The following is an 8,489-nucleotide window of genomic DNA, read 5'->3' as shown; positions in this document are numbered from 1 at the left end:
CATGGACATACCCATACACAAACACACATAAAACATATAATTAAAAATAAAAATGAATATATAAGTCTAAAAGGAAAGAAATATGAGTTTTTAAAATGTATTTACTCAAATTTCATACATTCATGTAATTAATCCTGACCGCACTCATCACCCTACTCTCTCTTACCTTCTTCTAAATCCTACCCACACTTCTTCCCTTCACAAAAAACTCAGCATATTCTCATGACTTTGGGGATTTTCTGTTTGTTTGTTTGTTTTGATTTGGTTTAGTTTTTCAGTTTTAGTTTTGTTTTCTTTTTTGTTTTGTTTTTTTTGTTTGTTTGTTTTTGATTTGGGACCCTAGGTTTGACCAGGGCTCCTTGAGTGGGTATAGGTGGTGAGAAAGCATCCTGTGTAACATGAAGAGCTGTCCTGTGACTACACCACTGAATATAATGACTTCCTGTCTTCCAGCAGGCTTCTGCTGTTGTCAGCTCCTCTTGATATATGGCTCCACAAGTCCTCTTTCATCTATTACTCTGTGAGTGTTTTTCTGGCTTGGTCTTGTATTAATCTTATGTAGGCAAATGTTTTTTCTAAGTTTATACTATTCCTTGCTATATCATACTCACGAGATAGAGTTTCATGGATGAGCCCTCTTTCTTGTCAGTTGTCTCCTGCCTTTTTAAATACCTCCTTCCATAAGAAATATGGGAGAGCACTCTAAGATAAAAGTAGTGTGATTTATTCAGGAACATACTGATGCTGGTAATACAATAATGTTGATAACTATGCCTTTCATATATAGCCATATTGAAAAGCATCCTTTCAACAAATAGCCAAAGACAAGGAGTTAATTTTGAGTCTTTAAAAACTGCTATATAAGTGACATCTGTGAATGAATGGAATAGGAAACTCTAAGTGCTTTTATAGAAATAAAAGGAAAGGACAAAATCTAGAGTATACAACAAAATTTTGTTAACTATACTTTTCTCATACAACGTATCCGGACTGTCGATTCCCCTCTCTCAACTCCTTCCAATTCTCCCCTACCTCCCCTCTGTCCCAGATTCACTCCCTCCTGCAACCTTACCACAGAAAAGTACAGGCCTTCCAGGGACATCAACTGAACACAGCACAAAAATACAGTAAGACTAGGCACAAATCCTTACTTCAAAACTGAACAAGGCAATCCAGTAGTAGAGAAAGTGTTGCAAAAGCAGGCAAAAGAGTAAGAGACACCCCTTCACTCCCACTGTCTGGAGCCACCCCCAAACACAATGCCAACAAAATTAACATTTGCAGAGGACTTAGAGAAGACCCATGCAGGCTCCCCATTTGCTGCTTCATTCTCTGTGAGCCCAGAGGGAATATGTTTAGTGGATTCTTAAGCCTGTGCTCCCTGGTGTCCTAGACCCTAGGTGCCCTCCAGTTCCAATAGTTGATCCCAGTACTCTCTCCCATCCCTCCCCAAACCTGATTCCTCCTTGTCCTGTCCCCACCTACCCCAAATCCAACCACAAAATCTATTCTATTTCCCCTTCCCAGGGAGATCCATGCACTCCCCTTTAAAGTTCTCCTTGTTTCTTGTCTGTTCTGGATCTGTGGATTGTAGCATAATTGTCATTTACTTAACAGCTAATATTCACTTATAAGTAAGTTTATACCATGTTTGTCTTTGTGGTCCTGGTGACACCATTCAGGATGATTATTTTCTAGTTTTATTCATTTCTCTGCAAATTTCATCATATGATTTTTTTTAATAGCTGAGTAATACTTCACTGTGTGAATGTACCATGTTTTCCTTATCCATTCTTCAGTTGAGGAACATGTAGGTGATTTCCAGTTTCTGCATTTGAGATAAAGCTGCTATGAACATAGTTGATCAATTATCCTTGTGGTAGGATTCAGTATCCTTTCAGTATATGTTCAGGAGTGGCATATTTGGGTGTTGAGGTAGATCTATTACCAATTTTCTGAAAAACCACCTTATTAATTTTCAAAGTGGCTGTACAAATTTGTACTCCTACCAGCAGTGGAGGAGTGTTTCCCTTATTCCATATCCTCTCCAGTGTGAACTGTCACTTGTGTTTTTAAATTAGCCACCAAAAAAGTATAAGATGGAATCCCAAAGTAATTTCGAATTAAATTTTCCTGGAAGTTAAGATTGTTTAACATTTCTTTACATATTTATTGGACATTTGAATTTTGTCTATTGAGAATTTTTTTTTAGGTCTGTATTCCGTTTTTAAAAATTGAATGACTTTTTGATACCTAGTTTCTGGAATTCTTTATATATTTTGGATATTAGACCTTTATTGGATATTGAATTGGTAAAAGTCTTTTCCCATTCTGTAGACTGATCGTTTGTCCTATTGATGGTGTCTCTTATCTTACAGAAGTTTTCAGTTTCATGAGGTCACATTTATTAATTGCTGATCTTAGTGTATGCACTATCAGTGTTCTGTTCAAGTAGTTGTCATCAGTGCTGCAAGAAGTTGTCATCAGTGAGTGCAAGGCTATTCCCCCACTTTCTTTTCTACCAGGCACTCCCTTTTTCATCATGTTTTTCTGGCTTCTTTATCAAAATCATGTGTCCATAGGATTTATGTCTGGGTTTCTGATTTAATTACATTGATCAGCCTGTCGGTGTGTTTTTTTGTCAGTACCAAGTATTTTTTATTACTTTATCTTTGTAGTACCTCTTGAAATCAGTAATTATGGTAATTCCAGAAGTTCTTTTATTATTCAGGATTATTTTAGCTATCCTGGGCTTTTGTTTTTATGTGAATATAAGTATAGTCCTTTCAATGTTTGTAAAGGTAGTGTTGGTCTTTTACAGTTATTGCTTTGAATCTCTAGATTGCTTTTGTAGTGATGAGGAGCTGGCAGGCCTGCTTTTCATCCTGCCCAGCTCCTGCACAGCTAGCTTAGCCCCAGAATAATTACACGGAAACTGTATTCTTTTAAACACTGCCTGGCCCATTATTTCTAGCCTCTTATTGGCCAACTCTCATATCTTGATTAACCCATTTCTAATAATCTGTGTAGCACCATGAGGTGGTGGCTTACCGGGAAAGATTCAGCATGTCTGACCTGGCAGCTGTCTCCATGGCGGCTGACCCAGAGAGGAGAGGCATAGCGATTGCCTCACTTCCCTCTTCCTCCCAGCATTCTGCTCTGTTTACTCCACCCACCTAAGGGCTGGCCTCTCAAATGGCCAAGGCAGTTTCTTTATTAACCAATGAAATCAACACAAAACAGAAGACCCTCCCACATCAGCTTTTGGTAGGGTGGACATTTATTTCTACTATATTGATCCTACTGGTCCATGAGCATGGGAGATCTTTCCATTTTCTGATATCATCTTCAATTTCGTTCTTTGAAAACTTGAAGATTTTGTCATACAAGTCATTCACTAGCTTGACTAGATTTACCCAAGTTATTTTTGATTGTTTATGGCTATTTTGAAGGGTGTTGCTTCTCCAAGTTTTTCTTAGATAGCTTGTCATTTGTATATAGGAAGGCTACTGATTTATTTAGTTGATCTTGTATGCAGCTTCTTTGCTGAAGGTGTCTATCAGTGATTTTTTTTAGTCAAATTAAGTACATTATTATAGCATAGGCGAATATTGATACTTTATTTTTTTCCTTCCAATTTATATCCCCCCTAATCTACTTCAATTGTCTTATTGCTCTAGGTAGAACCTCAAGTCCTATATTGAATAGATATGGAAAGAACAGACAGCCTTGTACTGGTCCTGATTTCAATGGAACTGCTATGTGTTTCTCTCCTTTAATTTGATATTGGCTATAGACTTGCTGTATATTGATTTAATTATGTTTAGGCATATTCCTTGTAAATAAACCTATTCTTTGTAGCAATTTTATGATGAATGGGTGCTGGATTTTATTAATGGATTTTTTCACCAACTAATAAAACGGCCATTTTTTTTCCTTTCAGTTTCTTAATATGGTGTATTACATTGACTGATTTTCACATGCAGATCCACTTCTGCACTTCTGCAAAGAAGCCTACTTGGTCCCGGTGGATGGTCTTTTTGATGTCTTCTTAGATTCTGTTTGTAGTTTATTTAGTATTTTTACATTTATGTTCATGATAAAAATTGGTCTGTAATTCTCTTTCCTTGTTGCATGCATCTTTGTGTGGTTTGTTCATCAGGGTGACTGTGACCTTATAAAATGAATTTTGCAGTGTCGCTTCTGGTTCTGCTTTGTGGGATTGTTTGAGGATTAGTGGTATCAGCTCTTCTTTGAATGTCTGGTTGTAGAATGTTGCTTTAACTATGTAACAATGTGTTACATTTCTTTATGCTGCATTTGTTTAATTATGTAAAAATGCGTTGCATTTGTTTCACCTTGCCTGTTTCACCTTATTGGTCTAATAAAGAGCTGAACAACTAATAGCTAAACAGAAGAGGGATAGGTGAGGCTGGAAGACAAAGAAAATAAATAGAAGAAATCTTGGGCTGGGAGAAGAACAAAAGAAGAAGAGAAGGAGAAGAGAATAAGGGGCATGTCCAGGGCAAGAAGCCAGGCAGCTGCAAGACAACAGACCTGAGAAGCCCTGAAAGATAAACAGAAGGAAAGAAAAGTAAAAAGCCCCGAAGCAACATGTAGATAAAGAGAAACAGGTTAATCTAAGTTAAAAAGAGTTAGCCAGAAACAAACCTAAGCTAGGCTGAGCATTCAAAATAAAATAACAAATTTCAGTGTCATGTTTTGAGAGCTTGTCTGTGCCCCACAATGAAACAGCCTGGTACAGATATGTGTCAGGTCCATTTTGGTTATAATAGCTGTTACCTCCAGTATTTCTATGTTTAGTTTTTGGCTTGATGACCTGTTTGTTGTTGAGAGTGGAATAGTGATATCACCCACTGCTGATGTGTGAGGGTCAATGTGTTATTTACATTTTAGTAATGTTGCTTTTATAAACCTGGTTGCCCTTGAGTTTGAGGCATAGATATTGAGAACTGAAACATTTTCTTGGTGGATTTTTCCTTTGATGAGTATGAATTGTACTTCCTCATCTCTTTTGATGAATTTTGGCTTCACGTCTAATTTTTGAATCTTAGAATGGCCAAAACAGAATACTCCTTAGATCCATTTGCTTGGAAAATTGTTTTCCAACACTTTACTCTGAAGTAATGGCTATCTTTCCTGTTAAGGTGTGTTTCTTATATTCAGCAGAAGATGGATCCTGTTTGCATATCCATTCTGTTATCCATTTTATTGGGGAATTGAGTTCATTGATATTGAGAGATATCAATGATCAATTGTTGTTAATTTCTACTATTGGTGGTGTTGATGGCTATGGTTGTGGTTGTGGTGGTGGTGGTGATGGTGGTGGTGGTGGTGGTGGTGGTGGTGGTGGTGGTGGTGGTGGTGGTGTGTGTGCATGTGCTTACCTTCTTTTGGTTTTACTAGTGTGAGACTATTTTTTGGGGTGTTTTTATGGGTGTAGTAAATATTTTTGAGTTGAGATTTTCCTTCTAGTACCTTTTGTATGGCTTGATTTGTAAATATTGTTTAAATTTGACTTTATCATGAAATATAGTGTTTTCTCAATTTAGGGTATTTGAAAGTTTTCTGGGTATGGTAGTCTGGACTGGCGTCTGTGATCTCTTCTGTCCTAGGTCCTTGTGGGTTTTAGAGTCTCCATTAAGAAGTCAAATGTAATTCTAACAGGACTGCCTTTTTATGTCACTTTCAACTTTTAATATTCTCTCTTTCTGTATGTTTAGTGTTTTGATTATGTGACAAGTGGACTTTTTTTTTCTACTATGTCTTAGTTAGGGTTTTTATTGCTGTGACAAAACGGCATGACCAAAAGGCAAATTGGGGAGAAAAGGGTTTATTTGTCTTGCACTTCAGCATTGCTATTGATCACTGAAGGAAGACAACAGAGGAACTCAAACAGGGCAGGCTTCTGAAGGCTAGAGCTGATGCAGAAGCCTTGGAGGGAAGCTGCTTATTGGCTTGTTTCCCATGACTTCCTCAGTCCACCTTCTTATATAACCCAGGACCAGCAGCCCAGGCATGGTACCACCCACAATGGGCTGGTACCTCCCCCAAAGATCACTAAAATGAGAAAATACCTTATAGTTGGATCTCAATGAGACATTTCTTCAGCTGAGGATCCTTCTTCTGATGATTCTAACTTGTGTCAAGTTAACACACAAAACCACCCAGTACATTCTCCAATTGATTTGGTATTCTGTATGGTTCTTGTACCTTTATGATCATCTCTTTCTTTAGGTTAGGAAAATTTTCTCCTATGGTTATTTTTGACAATAATGTATGGGTCTTTGAGCTAGGATTCTTCTTCCTCTATTCTTATTATTCTTAGGTTTGCTTTTTTTCAAACCTAAGTTTCTAAAAAGCTACAAAATGTCTACCACTTTATCAAGTGGGCATCAAAATGTGCCACTTTGAAAAGACATGAAAATATCTGCTGGATCTGACATAAAAGGAGCATTTTTAGAGTGATGAAATAATTGTATTAACTGTCGTGGATGTTAAAGTTATCATACATATATACTATAAAAGCTAGAAAACAGTATTTTTACATAGAATTTTATTTAAAAAAAAACTCCATGTAAATGAACCCCATAATTTTCATATAACTATAATACTAAGATAAATTCATTTTAAAGCCAACACTTAGAAAGAACATTTTTACACAAAATGATACTAGTAACTAAACATAAACATTATTTATTTCTTTAAGGGCTTTATTAATTTCTGCTTTAAGAACCTTTATTATCTTCATAAATTTGATTTTAAGGAATTTTCCCTGTCCTTCAGCAGTGTTGAAATATTGAGGGCGTGCTCTAGTAGGACCGATAATATCTGGTGGTGACAAATTGCCTTGGCTGATGTTTGGTGTCCAGGAATCTGGGTTTGGGGTGATTATAGGTTTAGGTGCTTATTCCTGAGATTGTCTTTGTTGAATGAGTATTCTGCTCTTTGGTTTTTGCTTCCTCCATGGTCTCCTGGCTAGTGTGACCCATGGTTGAATAAGGAATCTCCACTTCAGTTGTTTCTTGGTCTAATAGTAGTCAGTGTGACCTCTAGTTGAGCAGGAGGTTCTGTAAAAGTTGGGGTTTGGGACATGGCAATAAGGACGGATAGGGGCATTGAGAAACAGGGGAGGGGGTGTACTGGTGGGTGGCTTGCCTGGACATCTGGAGGCTGCTTAGGATTCTGGTCAAGCAAAGAAGAGTCTTCTCCCAATTTGGGGGCTGGGCCATGTTGATGAGAAGGGTAGTAGAGATTCTAGATAATGTGTGGGGTGGGCACTGAGAGTGACAGGGAGGTCTGTGGGTTGGAAGACTACATGGGATTCTGGAGGAGGGATTGGCTTCTTGTCAAGCAGGGAGTCTCTGCCTGAGTTAGCACTGGGACAAAGTGATGATGATGGGAAGGTAGATTTAACATAGTGTTGGGGGTACATTGAGAGAATGGGGGAGGTCAGAGTGTAAGCAACCTACCTGGAGTTCTCATAGCCAGCATGTCCTCTGGTGAAGTAGGTGGTTCCCCTGCCCCCCCCCCAAAAAAACTTAAAGAACTAAAATAGTCTTCCATCTGAAAATAAAAGTAAAACCTAAACTAAATTTTTCTTCATATAGAAAGAAAAGAAAAATAACTAGAACTTGCATAATAGTGAAAGAAATGTGGTGACAAGTTGTTTGATAAAGCAAGAAAAATAAGATGAAATGTTAGAAAAACTGCTGGAATTTTTTTCTCATTATTTTCATATTTCATAGTTTTAAGTTCAAGGAGTCAACAGCTGTTTCTAATTCATTTTCTTGACCCAGAATGAACATAGTGAAGTAATTTCTGTAGAGGTTGCTTGCGGAATTTGGAATTTAGGCAAATGAAGGAATTCTCTATCTCCCTGTCATGATGGATTCCTAATCCTCTAGAAACTTAAATGGGAGCAACCTCTTCCATTAGTTGCTATGGTGTTTTATTGTGTCAATAGAAAATTAACTAATACAATAACTATATGAAAATGCACCAACAGTAGAATACTTTGAAAATAGTGGAGTTAGTTTTCATTATACTTTGAAAACAGTGGAGTAGTTTTCATTAAGAGCATTCTCAATATAACTATCAACAAATTTCAACCAGAAATTTTAGAGGACAAACAGATGTGTTTTTTATTTTTAATGTTTTTTTAAAAAAAATAAGTAACCAAAATTTTGTGGATGGAACAGTGTCCTTCAAAAGGAAGGAAGAAAGGTTTAGGCTGAAGTCATAGAATCCTAGAGGAGTGGAAATACAAAAATCACTAATAAAAGTAAAAAAAAAGGCCTATCTTTATAACTTATGTTTTTAATTTTATTATTTATTCATTTTGTGTTTCTCTTTTTATTTTTATTTTTGGCTGATTGCATGCCACATTGTAAGTGTGGAGGTCAGAGTTCAAGTCAAGTGTTTTGATAGATCTTGCCTTCAGTTTTCTTTTCTTTTTTTTTTTTTTT

Source organism: Microtus ochrogaster, chromosome X (assembly GCF_000317375.1).
Source record: "Microtus ochrogaster isolate Prairie Vole_2 chromosome X, MicOch1.0, whole genome shotgun sequence".
In the NCBI taxonomy this organism is placed as follows: domain Eukaryota; kingdom Metazoa; phylum Chordata; class Mammalia; order Rodentia; family Cricetidae; genus Microtus; species Microtus ochrogaster.
Note: the sequence above shows the minus strand (reverse complement) of the source record.